The sequence below is a fragment of the Oryx dammah genome, unplaced genomic scaffold (genome assembly GCF_014754425.2).
Source record: "Oryx dammah isolate SB20612 unplaced genomic scaffold, SCBI_Odam_1.1 HiC_scaffold_2, whole genome shotgun sequence".
Classification (NCBI taxonomy): Eukaryota; Metazoa; Chordata; class Mammalia; order Artiodactyla; family Bovidae; genus Oryx; species Oryx dammah.
The window spans coordinates 76,476,623-76,498,415 of record NW_024070186.1 but is presented as its reverse complement, the minus strand read 5'-3'; the positions used below and the strand labels follow the sequence as shown (position 1 = coordinate 76,498,415).

Here is a 21,793-nt window from a genome sequence, read left to right as displayed (position 1 = left end):
CTTGGAACAACTTGCCCTCTAAGGAGATTAAAAATCACTCTTGATTCTTGATTTCTAAAAATCAACCGGTTGAAACAAGTGGTATAACCGTTGATCTATACGTACTGTAGGTGGTGAGGGCCTTCCAAAAATAGTCACTGCTGCTCATGAGATACTAGCAGTGGTGATCTTCAACCAGCTATAGAAGCAGTAATAGAATCCTCAGCTGTCTGGGGGAGAGAATAGCACTCAGGACAATAATAGCTACCAAGTGTGTGTTACTAGCTACATGCAAAGCACTGACTATAGCTTAAGACTTAAGAGTAAGGACTCTGGAATTAGACTGAGCTGGGAAAGACTTCACACTTCCTCTCACCAGTTTACATGACCTTGGACAAGCTGTTCAACCCCCTAGGAATCAGGTTTTTTTTAATCTGTAAAATGGTAATAATAATAACAGAGCCCATCTCATGGGATTATTTAAATAATCAAGTTAGATAAAACACCCAAAGGGGTTGCAACAGGAACTGTGACAGAAATTATCCACATCACTTCATTTACTCCTCACTATCCCCCACTCCCCACCATCCCATGGTTGAGAGGATCCCCATTTTACAAACAGGGAGCCTGACTGCGATCCCCATTTTACAAACAGGGAGCCTGAGATAAGAAAGAAGAGTGATTTGCCCAGAGTAACTCAGTTGTAGCACTCCAAATGCCTCACGCTCTTCCATGCGTTTGCAGTCCTGCCCAGAGAGCTCCTTCTGCTTGAAGTGTCCTTTCCTACCCTGTTCACATGGGACCACAACCTCCCCCCTGAACCTCCTCTACTAGCTCAAGTGCCCCTGGACTTTGAAGCCTTTCTTGACACCACAAAGACTGTCACAGCTCTGCCGTGCCTGTGCTGGCACCAGACCGCATGTTTGCAGGTCTGTCCCAGCCTGTAAGATCTATCTCTGGCCCCCTGCACCTAGCCAGGCTCTGCACCGTAACTGAGAAGTGCTCAGTCATGTTTGAATGAAAGAAAGAATCTAGCTCTGACACCTCTCCTCCCCTCTCCCCATGCCCTTCAATTTTTAGAATCACCCCACCATCTCCCTACCCATCACCTTCAATTGCTGGAGTCCCCTTTACAGCACTGTTACTGGCAGATGTTCATTCTGCCTGCTGAATGTACTGAGTGACAGGAAATTCACCACTTCCCCAGGTCGAATGTGGCTGTGTGAGCAGCTCTGCCTGTTAGAAAGGTCTTAAAATGAAGAGCAATCAACCTACTTGCAAAAATAAACTCAGTGTTTTAAGCTTTGATCTCTAGATTCATACAGACTCAAAATGAAAACCAGTAATGCTTGCTGAGCCTATGCTCAGTGCTGGGAACTTCACCACATGCACCCACTCATTTCATCCTCATGACAACCTTGTGAAGGCCACGCTGCCTACTGCCCACCTTCTCCTCCACCCAGGACACTCTCCGTCATTCCTTGAATATGCTAGCTCCTGGCTTACTATAGTTCTTTCCAACACTATTTCTATCATAACTGTTCATTGCATTAATATCCATTTACAGAATTATTCTAGTCCTCTGGTCTCTTTATTTTCTTGGGCTTCAAAATCACCATGGAGAGTGACTACAGTCATGAAATTAAAAGATACTTGCTCCTTGGAAAAAAAGCAATGAAAACCTATGCAGTGTATTAAACAGCAGAGGCATTACTTTGCCAACAAAGGTCCATACAGTCAAAGCTATGGGTCTTTCCAGGAGTCATGTACAGATGTGAGAGTTGGACCATAAAGAGGGCTGAGCACCAAAGAATTGATGCTTTTGAACTGCAGTGCTGGAGAAGACTCTTGATAGTCCATTGGACAGCAAGGACATTAAACCGGTCAATCCTAAAGGAAATCAACCCTGAATATTCATTGGAAGGACTGACTGGTGCTGAAGCTGAAGCTCCAATACTTTGGCCACCTGATGTGAAGAGCCAACTCATTGAAAAAGACCCTGATGCTGAGAAGATTGAGGGCAGAAGAAGGGGACAACAAAAGATGAGATGGTTGGATGGTCTCATAAACTCAGTGGACATGGGTTTGAGCAAACTCTGGGAGATAGTGAAGGAGAAGGAAGCCTGCCGTGCTGCAGTCCATAGGGTTGTAAAGAGCTGGACACAAGTGCATGACTGAACAACAACAACTGGTCTCTCAGTTTTTTCATCTCCTCAGTTCCAAAGACGGTGACCTCAGCAACGAACTCCAAGTGTATATCTTTGATCCTGTCATTTCCAAAAAATACACTCCCTTCATAGTCTCGATTTCAGGTACGTCTCTCATCACCGCTCTCATCTCTGCAGCTTAGTCCAACCGGTACCCAACTCTGACAGTCTTCTGTATTTGATCCTACCACCTTCTCACTGCCTCTCACTTCCTCCCTGCCCTCCCTTTCCTTTCTATCCACCTCAGATTCCCTGGTCAGTCATTCAACTGACCTCTCTCATCGTGCATGGCTGGATAAACCCCAAGTCTGGTTAAATTCAACTCTCTGTGCTACTGCAACCTGCAAGTATGCAGCTGAACATGGTTAAAGAAAATCACACAACGATGCTTATCAATTTCACTTCAAGTTCATGACTACTAACTGCAAGTAGTTAATGCTTCATAGCAATGATATGCTACGTTTCCAATCAATTCATCTGCCACTCTCCTAGAGGACTGTATGACTTCCTCCCCCTCTAGAAATTCGTCTTACCCTCACCTGATGAACTTGCTACTTATTCACAGAACAAAAAAAGGAAGCTAACAGAACAGAACTTTCACACACATGCCTTTGTACAACAGCTATTCACCTTATCTGCACTTATGCCCAAATGATCTCATTACTATGAATAAATTGGCTGCATTCAACACTTGCAATATCCAATTTTTTCCATAGATTCTACACACTCTTGTCTACTTAAGGACATTCTTAAAAATCCCTCTTTTTTTCTTCTGCATCAATAGATAGCCTTCTGTCAAAGATCATCAGCATAAAGGCATGCTATTATTTCTCCTATCTTTAAAAAAAAACTCTCCTAATTGAAGCAACTACCGCCTGACCCAGATCAGTCTTAGCATCACTAACAATGGGACACCTCAGTAGTTTGTGCTTTTTGAAGTGAGACAATGTGAAGCACACAGCACCACCTATGAAAAATTCTTATCCAAGATGTTTAATCTGTATATGCGATTCTAGTTTTTTAGGAATACAAGAGAAAGAAGAACAAGTTAAAAGACACCCTAATTTATCAGATATATCCAGAAAGTGGGACACTCTATAGAACAAATGAACTAGTTTCATCAAGTCAATGGGCACACACACACAAAAAAACCCAAATAGCTTAAAAAAAGACAACAATCACAGGCAGCCTGCAGACCTATGGTTTGAACAGAGCAACACTGGTGACAAACTGGGTTATCTGAATATAGATTAGGTATCATATTAAGACATCACTGTTAATTTTGCTAGGTATAATAATAGGATTATCATGATTATATATGTGATTATGTTAGAAAAAACTATGTATTTGAAGTAGAAATGAAGTTTACTTTAAAGTAATTCAGCCAAAAATAAAGCAAATGTAAAAAAAAAATGCAATGATGTTTTGTTCAAATATATTCAAATTAAGCTATGTAAGGAATGAGGGTGATTTGCAGACTCTTCTTAGACAACATCATTTGAGATTAAGGAGAGTTTCAAAGAGCTTGAAACAAAAAAGTTATGGCCAATAGTGTTTCTGTTTTACTGGAGGAATTAACTGAAAAAAGATACAGGACATTACGGAAGTTGCCTATTTAGCCACTACGTGAGGTCTAAATAATCTCCTTTTCCCTGTCCCTCCAATGAAAGCTCTAGACCTTTTTCTTCCCTTTCAGTAAAACTGTTTGAAAGAACTCTCTGGAGTCATTGTTTCCAATTTCCCTCTTCCCCTTCTCACCTGAAGCCCCTCCATGGAGCCTCCCTCATCTCTGTAAGACTACTCTTGCCACATCCCAAACACCTCCACGACTCCATGCTACCAATCAGATGCTCAGGGCTGTCTTTGTCTTATTCAGCCCATCAGCCATAGTTTACACAGTTGGTCACATCCCCTTTCTGGCTTCCAAAACCCACATTTTTTTTCTCCCGTTACTGTTCACTCCTCCTCAGTTGTCTCTGACACTGGTTCCCGCTCCTCTCCCCGACCTCTACACACAGAAGTGCCCCAGCTTCTGGACTTTGTTCTAGTGATACTCCCTCTCTCCTGGATGTGGGCACCTTGTGACCTGTTCCCTGTCTAGTCTGCACCCAAAACACCTTTGCTGATGTGACATGAAAATATTTCCTGCCATATTAATCAACAAGAAATGTCACAACCATCAGCGATTTCTGGCCTCCAAATGTGAATGAGGGCTCCCCAAACCTCTATCCAGCGGATGCTGCCACCCCTCATAGTGACTGCTGAGGAGCTGGGGGAGTGCAAGAAGCAAGGTGAGCAAGGAGACAGGACTGGCAAGGAATGAAGTCAGTGAGCCCAGACGCTTGCATCTCCCTGTAGGCAGAAAGCTAAATTCCTTACCTTGATTCCTCATCTTTGATATTCAGACTGCCTGCTCCCTTTGTTCCAAACTTATATAGCCTGACATTCCCCCTGCCTTCTTGGAGCAGTTTTCTTAAAGCTACTGAGATGCTGTCTCCCAGGCTCGGAGTCTTCAACATTCCCACTAAATAAAATAACTCTCTACTTTCAGGTTGTGACTATACTTTTTTGTTGACACTGACATGCACTAAAATGAGTTCAGAAACAGGCTCTGTTGGTGAGCTTCTGCAGAAAGGAAGTCTCTAATACTTAAAAACAAACTAAAAAGAAGAGTAGGGCTCAGGTTGGGAGACTAAAATAGACATTACGTTCACTTCACTTGTTACTGTACCCTCTATAACCTGTAGAGAGGAGGCAGCACTGCAGAGAACAAGGATGATCAGATTTAGAGCACTTCATTGAAATTAGTTGTTAAAACGTAGATTCCTGAATTCTACCCTCAGTCATTCTGATCCAAGTAGAGATGCGGCTAGGAAAACTGCATTTAGCAAGCACCCCAGGTGATCCTGATGCCAACAAAAGTGCTAGTCTGAGAAAGCTTTATCAAGATCCAGGATGGGAAAAGCATAGAAATTCAGTGTAATCAACTTTTATAGTAATTTGAAAGAGTAATTTTATGCCTGTTGAGTCTAATAGTAACTTTTAAACTATGGCTTGTTATTTTAAATGTCTTTTTCATTTCATTATTCTAGTAACTCCTTTTTATTGTATTTTAAAAACTATGGATGTGGGAGAGGTTAGGGCAGAAATCCTGTCCTTCACCACCACTAGTTTGAGAAGCCCCAACTTTGGAGAAAGAGCTCAGGCTCTGGCATCTCAAAAGCCCAGATTCAAACCCTGGCTTTTCTGTCAGATGTTACAGGATGTTAGACCAGTTTTGCCATCATCTGTAAGCCTTGCGTCTTCATCTGTGAAGTATGGATAAGTATACTTTAAAATTTGCCTCCACAGGACTGTGTGGACATACTGATAGACTTCATCTCTCTGTTCTGGCTAATAATTATTGTACTTTTACCATGTGCTAAATACTTCATCAATACAAAACGTAAAGTTCCTATAATTGAGTGAAGGCCATTTAATTCCAGCAGCAATAGTGCTCGAGGTGTGTGCAGCTGGCTCACCTCCCAGGGTCCCCAGCAGAGCTGGTCCAGGCTGCTGTCAGACACAGGGTTTCAGGTCCCAATCACTAAGCTCCACTGTATGGGAGCCAGCAGAGGTCAGAACCTTAGTCGTTGTGTCAAAACACTTCTGACAAGTCCAGTTTTACTCAAAAGGGCAGAAAAAATCAGAAACGTGATAAGCAATGGAAACCAACCTGTAGCTGTTGACTCAGGAGGGAGTGAAAGGAAACCATGAGAGACTCGCCAAGTAACTGAGTGGCTGCACTGACAAGTGTTTGCCTGGTGGGGAGGGGGGAATCTTGCCAGATCAGAGCCCTAAAGATAAACGGGCCTTTATTCCCGCCTGTTCCAGACCCACACCGCAAACAAACAAACAAACAAAATGGTCTCTTAACAGAGATTAGATCTTTTCCCAGCCAGGCAGGCACTAATGGAGAAGATTGTGAAATGGCTGAGTACATTTCCCTGAGGTTTCCTAAACATGAAGAACAGAACTTTATCTGTGAGGGGTGTTGAGTCCCCACCATAGAGAGGGCAGCTACTCCATGGTGCCAGGCCTCTCAGAACAGGTGAGGGGAGCGCTGAACTCAGGACTAAGAGAGTGGACAAAGGGAAAAAAAAATCGCAGGCCATTTGCTTGTGATTTGTCTTCAGTCTTGTGTCTTTAGTGGACACATATTTGTAGAAATTTTTGCCTTCCAATTCAATAGGTGCCCGGTGGAAAGTAAGCGCATCACAGCCCATCAGCTCTCCTTCTATATGATGCCCACCTCCCAGTACCAGCAGTAGAAGTCCCAGCCCCAAAAGCCATCTCCCCACTCTTACCAGCTAAGACAAGTCTGCTCCCCTCCATCAGTCAGGGGTGAGCCGAGGAGGAAGGAACAAAAGGGCCTGCAAAGAGGGCTGAACTGACACAACGCTCCTCCCAAGCAAAAGACCCACCTCTCTTCCTTCACACCCCAATTCACGCCCCACAGAGACACAGAGAGGAAAAAAAAAAAAAATAGGCCTCTTTCCTCCTGAGAAAGAACTGTTTCACCTCCTCCTCATCTTGAAAAACTAAGTTTGTAGTGACTATTACAGAAGCTTTTACACATACAAAAATGGACAGAAAACACCATAAAGAACCTCCATGTTTTCATAACCCAGATCCAAAGATTATCAGTATTTTGCAAACCTTGTTTTATCCATCTCACACTCCAGTAATTTAAAGCAAATGCCAGGCTTCGTGTCAGTTCCCCACACCAGCTCTTCTTAACTGGGGTGCCATGAGAAAACTAAGTCTTAATAGCCTAAGACATCCATTTATGTAATGAATTAACTTACCTCCTTGGCATCTCTGGAGAAAGAAATGGCAACCCACTCCAGTACTTTTGCCTGGAGAATCCCTTGGACAGAGAAGCCTGGCAGGTTATAGTCCATGGGGCCTCAAAGAGCTGAACATGACTGAAGCAACTTAGCACAGCACACTTTGGCATCTAGAATAGTATTAGCTATTACCCTCCTCGCAAGAACTGAGAACACAGGCCCTCAAAATCATTTTCTGTGGAGCCGAATTCTGTATAATATTACCCACCCCATGCCCTACGTGTTAGGTTCTGTGTATGTACATACATGACCACGATGTCATTATCACCCAATAGCCATTTCACTTTCAGATTTTTGCCAATTCTCCCAAAAATGTCTTTTACACTAAATTCCTTGAATGAGGATCCCATCAAGGTGGGCACATTTTGTCTGGATGATACACCACTCTCAACTCTCTAATCTATAACAGTTCCCTACTGCTTTACTTTTTTTTTTTTTTCTTTTCCATGATATACATTTGTTGAAAAAACTAAGTCATTTGTCCTGTGGAATATGCCACATACTGAATCTGGTTAAGACTTCCTTGTGGTATCAACTTACTCCCCTTGGCTCTGTGTTTCCTGTAAACCTAGTGTTAGATCCCAAGGCTTCTTGAGATGCAATGGTTTCAAGTTCAATGATCCTCCCATTGTTTTGATATTCTAAGGGGGGCTAAATCCTGATCATCTAAGGGAGTCTGGGGTGGGGAAATGAACAGGGAGGTCTCCACGTTGCAGTGGTCCAGAACTTAAAGAACAACATACTCCAATACTCATAATACGTTCATTCATTCAGCAAGTATTCATTTCCTACTGTGAGCCAAAGTGGAGATATGACAGTGCAGAAACCAGCCAGAAATCTCACGCCCCAGAATATGCCTCCCAGTGAGAGCTAAGTAGAGAGTAAGACAAAATAAGAACATACAGTGTGCTTTGTAAGTAGATAGAAAATTAAAGCAGGGAAGATGGAGAGAGATACTAGGAGCTAGGGGGCAGAGGATCCCTTGTAAATTAAATATTCAGAGATAGCCTCACTGAAAAGCATTTGAGCAAATATTGGAGGGAGTAAAGGAGGGCTCAGGCAGATTTTTGAGAGAAAAGAGTTCCAGAGGGAGGACCAACAAATCATTAGGCAGAGACACGCTTGACCTGCTTGAAGAGCAGCACTGAGGCCTGGGGAGAGAGGGTGAGGAGGAGAACAGTGCAGAAGTGGCAGGGAAGTGGTGGCTACAGGTCACGGAGGGGTTTCCACTGGTATAAGAACTCTAGCTAAGAACTTGAACTCACTCTACGTAAGACTTGGCTGACAGGTTTAAAAGGGATCATTCTGGCTGCTACATTGAGAATCAACTGTGTGGGTAGCAGGTTGGGAAAAGTTAAAAAAAAAAAAAAAAAGACCTTTTAAGAGGCTACTGCAACAAGCCAGGGGAGGAAACCCCAGGATCCTGTTAACTAGAGTTCTTCCCAGGCGCTCGCATTTTGCATTACCAAATTTAATTCTTGCAAACACCCAGTGGGGCAGGTATTAACAATTCTCTTTTATGAGTGAAGAAACTGAGGCTCAAAGAGTTTAAGCCATTTGCTTAAGATATTGTAAATGGTCAAGCTTAAGATACTGAAAATGGGGTGTGAGCCAGACTGTTCTAACTTGTAAACCTGGTTCTGCTATCCAATATATGTCCCTCTACTCAGTCTGTTTGTTTACTTGCGTGCCTCTGCTTTATCAGGTAAACTAGAGTTGCCAGTGACCATTTTGGAAACTTCTGTTGACACTTCTTTATACTCTGTGCTGATCTCCACCTCTTTAATTTCTCAGTGTGCAAACTTCACTTTGGTCTGTACTTCAGGACCCAAACTTTCTGTCCCCAGGCTAGAATCCTTGATATCATATTGCCTTCAGCTAACCACAATACCTTCAACAAGTAGTCTCTATGTCCTGGACTCCAGAAACCTTCCTGTAATGGGCTTCCATTTCTTTCAGATCAGGAACTCCTTTTTTTTTTTTTTTTTTTTCCCACTTTTTGGTTGTGCCACACAGCACGTGGGATCTAACTTCCCAGACCAGGGATGGAACCCAGAGTCTCTGCATTGGAAGCATGAAGTCTTAACCACTGAACCGCCAGGGAAGTCTCCTCAAACTCTTAATCTGAGTCACTTGAGTTATCACTCAACTCTGCAATGACTCATTTTCTTGTTTCTTCACGTCAGTGATAGCTGCCACCCTACCAAAGACGTGCTTTTTCTGCCATATAGAGTTGCTGCTTAAAGTGGTGGCCCAACCAGGGATTATATTGATATTTTTCAGGAAATGTGTATGCGGGCACATACACACACATCCTGCATCTAGGTGGAACTGAGACTGTTTGACTAGTCATCAGCAATAAACTGTGACCAAAAATAACACGTGTCACTTCTGGGCAAGGTGAGTAAGAATTGAATCTATTGTTCTATTTGTTTACTGCAACTAAATGAGTTACTACGTAGAGCGCGTGTGCGCCTGCGCCTGCTTAGTTGCGTAGTAGTGGCCGACTCTTTGCGACCCCATGGACTGTAACCCACCAGACTTTATATATTTATTTCTACTGGTCTAAGTAGAATTCTGAGAATTCATTAGAATTCTTACCTATAGATTTTTCATTGTCCACACAATTCTCTCTTCATCCCAGCATTTCATTAGCACAGTAAAATAACAGTTCTCCTTAATTTAGCCAAAGCCACCGTTTCTAAATTCTTTTACATCTAGTGCCTTTTTATTTGTTTACCCCTGCCATGACCCCCAAATTTTGAAAACTGTTGACAGCCAAATTTAACTAATAATTTGTGTTCTTGTTTGTTATCAAGTGGACAGGGCTTCCCTTATGGCTCAGTTGGTAAAGAATCTGCCTGTAATACAGGAGACCTGGGTTTGATCCCTGGGTTGGAAAGATCCCCTGAAGAAGGGAAAGGCTACCCACTCTAGTATTCCATCCTGGAGAATTCCATGGACAGTATAGTTCATGGGGTTGTAAAGAGTCAGACACAACTGAGCAACTCAATTTCATGAAACTTTCATCAAATGGACAAGGATGTTGCTGCCAATCAGAGGCTCTGTAACAACCTAGAGGGGTGGGGAAAGGTGGGAGGGAGATTCAAGAGGGAGAGGAATATGTGTATACCTATGGCTAATTCATATTGATGTATGGCAAAATCCAAAGCAAGATTGTAAACCAATTATCCTTCAATTAAAAATAAATAATTTTTTTTAAAAAGAGGCTCTGACCAGCATAAGACTGTCATTGTTATCACAATCAGATGACACAAGCTGAGTTTGAAACAAAGAAACTTGATGATTTCCTTGGTCTCAGCAGGTTTTTTGGGACAAATGTGCTTCTCCCATTTGACTTTTTGAAACCCTGAAGTGTCTGATGGGTTTCAGGAAACCCTGGGCAAGGAATTCTGGTTTGTCCATGACCTGAAACTGACCCCAATAAAATCATAACTTTCTGATCTCAGCTGGCCCCCTAAAAAAACAGGTTCTGCCAGTTGACTATCTATGGAAGAGTGCTTTTTAAAAAACTACCCCCATCTGCACCTAACTGGGCAAAATTTAGGCACTCTAAGTTTATCTGGAAGAATCTGGCTCCTAAGTGCTTAAAAATAAGGAAAATAGCAATGTAAAACCAGAATTTTAGTGACTGCCAGATTAAACAGGGCTTCCCTGATAGCTCAGTTGGTAAAGAATCCACCTGTAATACAGGAGACCGCAGTTCGATTCCTGGGTTAGGAAGATCTGTTGGAGAAGGGAAAGGCTACCCACCCCAGTACTCTGGCCTGGAGAATTCCATGGACTGTATGGTCCATGGGGTCACAAAGAGTCGGACACAGCTGAGCGACTTTCACTTTGTTCTTCCCTGGTGGCTCAGATGGTAAAGAGTCTGTCTGCAATGCAGGAGACCAGGGTTCAATCCCTGGGTGGGAAAGATCCCCTAGAGAAGGAAATGGCAACCCACTCCAGTATTCTTGCCTGGAAAATCCCATGGACGGAGGAGCCTGGCAGGGTACAGTCCATGGGGTCACAAAGAGCCGGACACAACTGAATGACTTCACTTACTTACAGATCAAACAGACACAAGCCTCCCTCCTCATCACCTCAGCTCTCAGCAGTTGACTGCACAGCAGCAGTTATGTCAGAAAGATGCTCCCTGGGGACAGATGGGCAGGGTAATTAGCTGCCCAGAATTCTCACACACTAAGAGCAAAGGAGGATTAAATGGCAGCCACACAGGAGGCAAAGGGTGCTACGGAAAAACAAACCTTAAGAATTTTGTCTTAAATCTTGCAGACAAGGCACGATGATTTACATCACAAAGTTTAAGAATATTGTCTTAAATCTTGGTAACAAGGTGTGATGACCTACATCTCGCTCTTCAAACCCCAGTTTAAGTGTATCTTTAGTGAGAACAATGATGTCTGCTAGTTGTCTTAAACATAATTTCCTCCAGAAACCCCACCGCTGGGGATTGTGTCAGGGGCCATTTCCAATTTCCCCCCATGTAGTTTTACCTGTTGGACAGGAAGAATTCAGGAATAGAGTTCTTTAACATTTCCTAAATACCAGAATCACTGAAGTGATCGGCCTCTCTTTAACATCACCGAGGTGATGACTGTTTACCCCTCTCATCTTAGCAAATTGATCTCAAGGCCAAATGGGGCACCATGCAAAGAGAATATAGAAGAGAAAGAGCTTGATCAAGTCTGTCCTCAGAAGTGCTCCCCACTTCTAAATCCCATAGCCATGCAGTTCGATGTGGCTGAAGGGAACTCCTTAGAAGACTGCTATTCTTGCCTGAGCATTAACAGCACTTAGGAAGCATTTTAAAAATACAGATGCCTTACCCACGACATTTTTCACAGAACTAGAACAAATAAAATTTATATGGGAACACCAAAGATCCAGAATTGCCAAAGCAATACTGAGGAAAAGGAACTGAAGTAGAGGCATAACCCTTCCAGACTTCAGACAATACTACAAAGCTACAGTAATCAAAATAGTATGGTACTGGCACAAAAACAGACATATAGATCAATGGAACAGAATAGAGAGCTCAGAAAAAAACTCACACACCTACGGTCAAGTAATCTTCAACAAAGAAGACAAAAATATATAATGGGGAAAAGACAATCTCTTCAGCAAGTAATACTGGGAAAGTTGGATGGCCTCATGTAAATCAATGAAGTTAGAACACACCTCTATGCCATACTTAGAATGGCTTAAAGACCTAAACATAAGACATGATACCATAAAACTTTTAGAAGAGAACATAGGCAAAATAGTCTCTGACATAAATCATAGCAATGTTTTCCTAGGTCAGTATCCTAAGACAAATATAAATAAAAGCAAAAATAAACAAATGGGGCCTAATCAAACTGATAAGCTTTTGCACAGCAAAGGAAACTATAAAAGAAAAGAAAAAAGACAACTTATAGGAGAGAATATTTGCAAACAAGGGTTTAATTTCAAAAATATACAAATAACTGATACAACTCAGTAATAAATGATCCAATCCAAAAAAAAATGGGCAGAAGACAAGCATTTCTCCAAAGAAGACATATATATGCCCAAAAGGCGCATGAAAACCTGCTCAACATAGCTAATTATTAGAGAAATGCAAGTTAAAACTGAGATGCCACCTCATACCAGTCAGAATGGCCATTGTCATGAAGCCTACATATAATAAATGTTGAAGAGGTTGTGGAAAGAAGCTAACACTGTTGGTGGGAATGTAACTTGATGCAGCCACTATTGAAAAATGGCAAAAACTACAATAAAAATAGTTTTCATATGAACCAACAATCCCATTCTTGGGCATATATCCAAAGAAAACTCTAATTCAAAAAGATACATGCACGCTAATGTTCAGAGTGACACTATTTACAATAGCCAAGACATGGAAATAACCTAAGTATACATCAATAGATGAATGGATAAAGATGTGGTGTGTATATGTGTACACACACACACACACACACACACACACACACACACACACACACAAAGGAATACTACTCAGCCATAAAAAAGAATAAAATATTACCATTTGTAGCAACATGCATCACATGGACCTAGAGATTATCATGTTAAGTGAAGAAAGTCAGAGAAAGACAAATATATAATATCACTTATATGTGGAGCCTAAAAATAGTACAAATGAACTTATTTACAAAACAGACTCACAGACAGAAAACAAACTAATGCTTACCAAAGGGGAAGATGTGGAGAGAGATAAATTAGGGAGGATGTGATTAACTGATGTATACTACTGTTTATAAAATAGATAAGCCATAAGCACTTACTACATAACATAGGAAACTATATTCAGTATCTTACAATAACCTATAACGGAAAAAATGTATATACATATATAGATATATATGTCTAACCAAATTGCTTTACTGCATACCTGAAACTAACACAATATTGTAAATTAACTATACTTCAGTAGAAATACAGCTAGATGCCTAATATTCTCCTCAGTAGATTCTGATTTAACTGGCCTGAACAAATAAACATTGACTGAGGCCTTGAAGAATGTGACATTCACAGGGGTGGGTCCTTGGGTGGAACAGGATAAGGTCCAGGCCTTACGGGGTGGAGCAGGGGTAATGCCAGTTACCAGTGAAGGTGGACATGGTTGATGGTCAACACAGGAGCTCAGACATTTTAAGTCCCTACTTAGCACAGGCTTTTCCATAGTCCAGGGAACTTGCTGCCTGTGATGGGCCAGAGTTACTGAGGAGGTGGGGTGACAGGGCCTCAGCTTCAATCCAAATCTCCAAGACTTTCAGGTCAAATGTCATTAACTCTGGGCTCCTTGACCAAAGTGAAGATGTGAGTAACTCATATCTGTTATAAACCCTTACATCAAAGTGGACCTTTCAACTTTCTCCCCTCCCATCTGTGACCTTGAGTGTGATTGCCAGATGACACAGGCAGCAGTGGTGTGAAAAGTCATCTCCTGGACAAACAGTGGTCCCAGAGGAAGGCTCACACTCCACCTTGCTGTTGGCCCATGGTCAGTCCCTTCTAGAAGGCAAGAGCTGATTTTCTGGGGGTTTTCACATCTGCCTCCCTGCCCACCTCACGTACACACAGATCATTTGATATCTGTCCCTGTGTTGGCAGATGGAACGTTTGGATCTTCTACTTAGAGATCAGATATCAGCACTCACTGCTTAATCCCACCCCCAGATCTCCCTCCTTTCACTGTACTCTGAGACTGGCACTGCTATCATTTCCATTTCACAGATAAGGAAGCTGAATCTTAAAGAAGTGGCAGCACCAAGATGTAAATCCAGAATTGTCTGACCATGCTCCTAATTCCTGTACTCAGATGTTCATCTTGTTTGACTTACACTCTCTCAGCCACAGCAGAGCCCACTAACCCCAGAAGCAAATGATCTTAGTGAAAAAGTAAAGTAACTGTGCCATAGTTCTGAGCCCAGGGTACACTCAGGGGCTGGACACTTACCATCTCACTGAATCCATCAGCAGCCCTGGATGGTTGTTGTCCTGACACTTGACCTTTGGCCTTTACAGAGTCAACATTTGGGATTTTGACTATTTGAGTCCCTTAGTCTGCAAGAGAGCTCACCCCCAGACCATGACTCAGGGCACAGGGGGGTTCCATACCCTTCAGGTCATGATAGAAAAAACTGCTTGCTTGTAGGGCTTCCCTGATAGCTCAGTTGGTAAAGAATCTGCCTGTGATGCAGGAGACTCCAGTTCAATTCCTGGGTCGGGAAGATCTGCTGGAGAAGGGATAGGCTACCCCCTCCAGTATTGTTGGGCTTCCCTTGTGGCTCAGCTGGTAAAGAATCCGCCTGCAGCGTGGGAGACCTGGGTTTGATCCCTGGGTTGGAAAGATCCCCTGGAGAAGGGAAAGGCTACCCACTCCAATATTCTGGCCTGGAGAATTCCATGGACTGTGTAGTCCATGGGGGTCACAAAGAGTCGGACACAACTGAGCGACTTTCACTTTGTGAGCTATGGCTCCCAAAGAAACCAGACTGCTAGTCTGTGTCAAGGAAAGTTTATACCCAATGATGAATTTCTTTTAATAGACTTACAAATGCCTACAGCTCCATATTCATGTAATCAGTAGAGCACACAGATCACTTAAGTTGCTCAGGACACAGATCGCTTAAGCCTGACTGCATGAATGGGGGAAACTCTGTGCTCTGGTAGCATGTGCCTGATGTCCTTACCCATTAAATGAGAGCAGAACACCTCCCCTTAGGACTACTCTCAATAAATGAGAACTTGGTAAGAACGATGAAGATGATGTGGAGCATTTCCAAAGACCTCCAGAGAACTCTCATATGAAGGTCGAGTCTACTGTTTGAACATTTTATACAAGAGGAAACCAAGGCTGGAGGAGGTCATATGATTGGCCCAGGAATATCTGGCTCTAAGCCCAGCGTGCTTCCCTCCCTAGAAGCCAATATCAGGTCATCAAAAAAGTGCCAAACCCTGCATGCTGACTCAGTCATAGAATGTGACTTAGGAAGATGGAGGGGTAGAAGAGAGGGCCACAGAAGGGAGAGGGGTGCTCTTGGGCTTCCCACTCTCCCGCTAACCACCCCCAACCAGTGCTGGCCTGGGGGTGCCAGAACTGTGAGCTTACCTTTGATCACATCTGTTCAGATCAATCAATTCAACCAAGACACTGGTAACTGTGAGCTCAGAACAGCGGCCCAGGGGTAACTGGTACTCACTCTTTTTGCCCTCAAGATGCTAATCATCCTAAATGCCATGAGAAGTCAAAGACAAAGTATTTAACGCACTGTTTACTTTGCTCCTCTCACTAGAGAGTGAGCTCCTGAACCATCCAGTTACCTCTGTGTTGCCAGAGCCTGTGGCCCAGTTACCTCTGGGTCAGGGCCTGTGGGTCAACTTCCTTTACCAAATAAGTAGGTGTTTTCTTCTTGAAAAGAAGGTGTTGAAGGATGTTAGCCCAGGAGGAGAGATTCAAATCCAGCCTGGGATCAAAGAAGCCTTGGCGGATGCGAAAGACCCATGGGATGGGAGGGAAATGGCCTGGAGGTGGGCAAGGGCAGGGTGCTGGGCCCAGAGAGGCTCAAGTCTGCCCAGGCAGGGGGACAAAGCTGAGCGTCGGGAGGTGAAGCTGAAAGGGAGCTTCAAGCCTCACAGTGAGGCACAGCATCAGGTAGGAGAGTCTGGCTTTCACCAGAGGTACAGTGGACAGCAGATCAAGAGCTCCAGAGCAAGGAAGGGAGCTATGGAGCCGACATGGTGCTGTGCCAGTTCAGCCGTGTCGGGGAGTAGGTGGCGGGGGGGCAGACCTGCCCATCCCCAAAACCCTCTTCTCCACTCCCTGAGAGTACGTGACCGACAAACAAATAGTAGTCACTGCTTCTTGGGCAACAATCACAGGCCAGGCACTGGGCCAAGTACTTGATTAACGATCAAAACAATGTTATAATTGTCTAATTTATTTTACAAATGAGGCTATGGGTTTCTCCACAATCACTCTGCTAGTAAGAGACAGAGCCAGAATCCCAACTCAGGTTTGATTCAGGGTCCAGAGGTCAAGACAACCTAGGTGCACCCCCACTTCCTACCCACCCCCACACACTCAAGAGATGAGGATTAGGACCAAGATGGTGAAGGCCCACACACAAGGCCCCATTTGGAAGAGTGGAGCTAAGTTTCCTGCAAACCCAGCCTTGGAGTCAGACAAATCTGGATCCTAGCTTCATCGGCTATCAGTATGACCCTATGCAAATTATATGAACGTGCTGGGTGTCAGCTTCCTTATCTGTAAAATGTATACAAAACCACCTACCTCACAGAGTTGCTATAAGGTTAGAAGAAAGGGTCCTACCATGCCTTGGAACATGGCAGGTACTTAATAATGGTAGTTTGTAAACCTGAGCCTGCCAGGAACAGAAGGCTTATCTACTGAGGATGGAGGAAGTCTTCATTTCTGAGAAGAGATGAATGTTCCAGGAGTACATGACTCAATATTTGCCTGGTTAAATACGGGACCTAGATGCCCATCTCAACAAAATCAATATTGGCCACTTTCAGTGTTAACCATTTCAAACACTGATCCAAAGCAATGAGAACCAGAATCTGGAACTCTCAAAGGAGTTAGAGACAAGGAGCTGTTACCGGGAGGGCCAAACTCATAGAAAAGCCTGATATCATGGTATACATGTGAGGACCCCCAGTTCTGAGGTCAAATCGCTGTATATCCTTGGAAGTCACTCATCCTCTCTGACCCTCTGTTTCCTTATGATCAAAGGGGCTTAATAATCCTTACTTCACAGGGTTGTGGTGCAAACACTAGGAAAATAATAGAGAAGGAACCTTAAGGCTCCAAGACAATGGCATGAGTTCACCACCTCCATAAAGCAATAGGAAATAAAGTTTGTGCTTCATCAAGCACCCTTCCATTTGAAAGAAGAAACGCTTGCTATTTGACAAATGTTTACTCAAGACACCGATAGTTTATTCTACTAAAGGATCGTTTAGCTATGAATTGGGGTGAATAACTGGTATAAGAATCATTTTTAAATGATCATCAAAATGCAAATACAAAATCATTCAATTCTCTCAGAGCATGGCATACCTGAGAGTCTTCTGCAGACAAACAACTAGAGAAGCTCTGCCCAAACAGCCCTGCGGGAGTTGGCTGGCTCACTGCCCAAGACAGGAGAAGTCGGTAGACCCAAATTCTCACAAGAAAGCCTCCTGACTTTGCCTCTGAATTTTCCTTCAACTTAGAAAATAAGCCAAACTCACTCCATCTCCCAGCTCCACTCTTTGGTCTTTTGCAAGTAGACTGTGTCCAGGGAAGAAAATGGGAAATCAATGAGGTGATTCCAGAGCAAAACTGGGCTAGGCTGATAGCACCAGGGCCTGGGCACCCAGCTTTGATTTCAGGAGATTTCTCATTTGGGGGCTTTCCAGGTGGCACCAGTGGTAAAGAACCCACCTGTTAATGCAGGAGACATAAGAGACACAGGTTCAAACCTTAGGTTGGGAAGATTCCCCTGAAGGAGAGCATGGCAATCCACTCCAGTATTCTTGCCTGGAGAATCCATGGACAGAGAAGCCTGGCAAGCTATAGTACATACGGTCGCACAGAGTCAGACACAACTGAAGCAACTTAGCATGCATGCACACACATTTCTCATTTGGTATTCAAAAGATCCAAAGAGTAACCCCCACCCTCCACCACTGTTCCAAAGCAGTAAATAGAAAAATATGTCAGGCTGTCTCTTGAGCTGTGAGACATGTTATTCAGAGTCCCAGGCCCCAACTGTGTCTCAGCCGCTCTTAACCTCTAGGTGTAGAGCAAGAATATGTCCAATTTAGAAATTCTGGGCATGGGCAGAGAGGGAGCAGTAGGAAGGTGAGCGGTCAGGGAGGGACAGTGAATTTAGTCTGAGACCCTAGCTTGGCTAGGCTGCCCTGAAAAGAGCAGATTCCTACTCTGAATTCTGCTCCAAAGAAGAAGGGGAGACACTGCCAAAGAAACCTACCTGAAGTTCACCATCATCCGGAGCTGAGGTTTGAAAGGTGCACTCCCACAGAATCAGATAAATACATTAGGTGTTGGCATTCACTCCCCAGGATTAATTTCCTGGCTCGGGATAGCTGCCTCTGTCACTGAGTAGTGACTGGAAGACTGCTGTGTGGGGAGGTTGTAAAGAATGAAAGGTAAAGTGTGCTGACCCAAACACCAAATACCAGCAGCAGTTCCCGCAGGGCCGTCCCCAGGCAGGAGAGCTGGCTCTGGGTTCCTGCTGCCTCTGCACACCAGGTAGTGCTTTTATATCCTGAACTTAAGCCCTATAAAGACTTCTTTACCATCTTCAGACTGACCTCTGCACACCAGATTATTTCCCTATAAACCTCTATCACCTCACCCTTACAGAGGCCAGTGAGACTGCTCTATTTCTTCAGTGGAAAAACCTGAGGCTCCGAGAGCCAAAGGCTGTTCAAAGTCAGTAGCTAGAAGTTGCAGAAAGGATTTGAACCCAGGGCTCTGTGTCTGCATTTGCTTCTTATCCCCAAAAGGGAGGAATGAGGAGGGGCTGTAAATCTTTTTCGTTCTACTTGTCTCCCTTGCTTTCTCCCTACGAGGATGGGGACCAATCCAGTGGCAGGTTGAGGGTTCAGTGTTATTGAAAATTCAAAGAAATATACATTAAAATAACAAGATGCCACCTTCTTCCTATCAAATTAATAGCAGTTTAAAAACAATTACCCTGCAATAAAAATTAATTTTTTAAAAAAAGTAACCACAGAAACACAAAAAATAACCCCCAAACCCAGTAAATATAAACAAATAAACACAAACATAATGATAAAATTTTAATACCATCAAATACCTAGCCAGAAGTTCCAATATGTGTGTTTGTTTATAAAGCTGATTTTTTTTAAAGAGTTTGTTTGAATTAAGGTCCAAATAAAGTCCAGTCATTGTTAAAAAAAAAAATTACTAGCAGTTAAAAATATAGATATAATATAGAGCCGAAAAGAACACCCCATGTGTCTCTTGAACAAAATAACATGGAACATCTCTTCTGAAGGTCAATTTGGCAAAATGTATCAAAGCATTAAAAATGCCCTTTCTCTTATAACTCAGTAATTACATCTCCAAAAAGGAAATAATCAGAAAAGCTGTCTGATTCAATCTCAGCTCACACATAACCTGCCGCTGCTGCTACTGCTAAGTCATGTCAGTCCTGTCCGACTCTGTGCGACACCATAGATGGCAGCCCACCAGGCTCCTCTCTCCCTGGGATTCTCCAGGCAAGAACACTGGAGCGGGGTGCCGCTACCTTCTCCAACACATAACCTGAAACAGCCTCAATTCACAACAATAATAGGAGAATCTAATTTTATGGAATGTCTGCAGGACAGGATGTGATTAAACAATTAAAATCACACTTATGAAGACTTCTTAAAGCTTTCTAATTTACAAAACACATGTAGAAAACTATAGAAAGCAGTATGGGCTTCCCTGGTGGCTCAGATAGTAAAGAATCCAACAATGCAAAAGACCTGGGGTTCAACCCCCAGGTTGGGAAGATCCCCTGGAGGAGGGAATGGCTACCCACTCCAGTATTCTTGCCTGGAAAACCCTATGGGCAGAGGAGGCTGGCAGTCTACAATTCATGGGGTCACAAAGAGTCAGACACAGCTGAGAAAGTAATATAATGAGCCACCATGTACTCCTTACCCAGCATCAACAATTACCGATTTAAGGCAAGTTTCATTTCTTTAACATAAGAACCCAATCCTCCATCTTGACTATTTTAAGAAAATCTCAGACATTATATCATTGCATCCATTATGTCACTATGGATCTCTAAAAAGTACTCTTTTTATAAATATAACCAAATCACCATTATCAAACAAAAAAATTTAGGTCTCTCAACAAAATAGTAATGGATTCATAATATAATGCAAACTGATAAAGAATATTATAAAACTATAAAATCTTAGTTGAAAGAGAGAAAAAGCGGGAGAAAAAGAAAAGGAAAGGGAAAAATTATTTACAAAGGAAAATGACTTGCAGGAAATAAATTCAAAATATTGCCAGTAATCTATAATTACCCTTGTGTCATGGGAGCAGATTATTTTTGCTCAATTTTTTATTTCATACTTTTGAGTGTATTTTCACTGCTGGAGAATCTACTATGTTGGATATTTATTATTTCTTCTGCTCTTCTTTTATTGCTCACATTCAAAGTTTCCCTCCAACATGATTTAAAATGAGTTTCCTAGATCTCCTACATCTGAGAATATTTTGTCTTCAATCATGAAGGATTTTTTTCTACACATAAAATTCTGGGTTGACAGCTTTGTTTTTCTACTGCTTCAAAGATGTTGTTCCACTGTCTTTGATCTTCATGGATTTAGATGAGAAGTCTGCAGTACTTGAATAGGTTTCCCTTTCATATAATGTATCATCTTTCTCTGGCTGCTCTCAATATATTTTTTAAAATTTTGTTTTCAGCAGTGTAATATGATGTGACTGAGTAGTTGTCATTGGGGTTTACTCTATTTGGGATTCACTGTGATTCTGTGTGTGCTATGTGCTCAGTTACATCCGACTCTTTGCGACCCCATGAACTGTAGCCTTCCAGGCTCCTCTGTCCATAGGATTTCCCAGGCAAGAATATTTGTGGTGTGTTGCCATTTCCTTCTCCAGGGGATCTTCCCCACCCAGGAAACAAACCTGTGTTTCTTGCATTGCAGGCAGAGTCCCTACGCTGAGCCACCAGGGAAGCCCCTACATTAACCGTACAGAGCTGTTTTGAAGAAGTGAAACATAACAAACCTAAAGCATTTAGCAGAGTCCTTGGCCCATGGCAAATACCGAGAAAATGTCAGTCAGTGCATTATCTATGCGTATTGACTTTGATCTCATGTTACAGACACAGATGTTGAAGCACAGCATAGTTTAGTGACCTGACCAAAATTATACAACTGGATAAATGAAAAAGCTGGTATCAAAATTTACATTCATTCAACGATGGAAACAAAAAAGAGAACAATACAAAACCAGATGCAAGATAAGTATATGTCCAGAATTAGAGCACAAAGGAAATGCTGGAAATACCACTAGGGAGAAACCTTAGATTAGCCTGGAGCAGGGTTTCTCAAAATTGGCACCACTGACATTTGTGGCTAGATAATTCCCTGGTGGCTCAGTGGTAA

The 21,793-nt window shown here is 42.8% G+C and overlaps 1 protein-coding gene across 4 annotated transcripts in view; it reads right to left on the bottom strand.

Moving 5' to 3' along the window:
• Positions 1–21,793, bottom strand: part of ST6GAL1 (ST6 beta-galactoside alpha-2,6-sialyltransferase 1) — a 142,439-nt gene that overhangs the window by 43,537 nt on the left and 77,109 nt on the right. The window contains exons 1-2 of one of the 4 annotated variants that reach the window (XM_040252887.1): positions 2,788–2,798; positions 2,213–2,224 (exon numbers count right to left, since the gene is read on the bottom strand). The exons of 2 other annotated variants lie outside the window; for them this stretch is intronic. The gene's annotated coding sequence lies outside the window, so the exon portion shown is untranslated. Of the gene's footprint in view, positions 1–2,212; positions 2,225–2,787; positions 2,799–6,532; positions 11,926–21,793 lie in introns of those variants that run through there. One more of the 4 variants, XM_040252897.1, reaches the window with a different exon arrangement.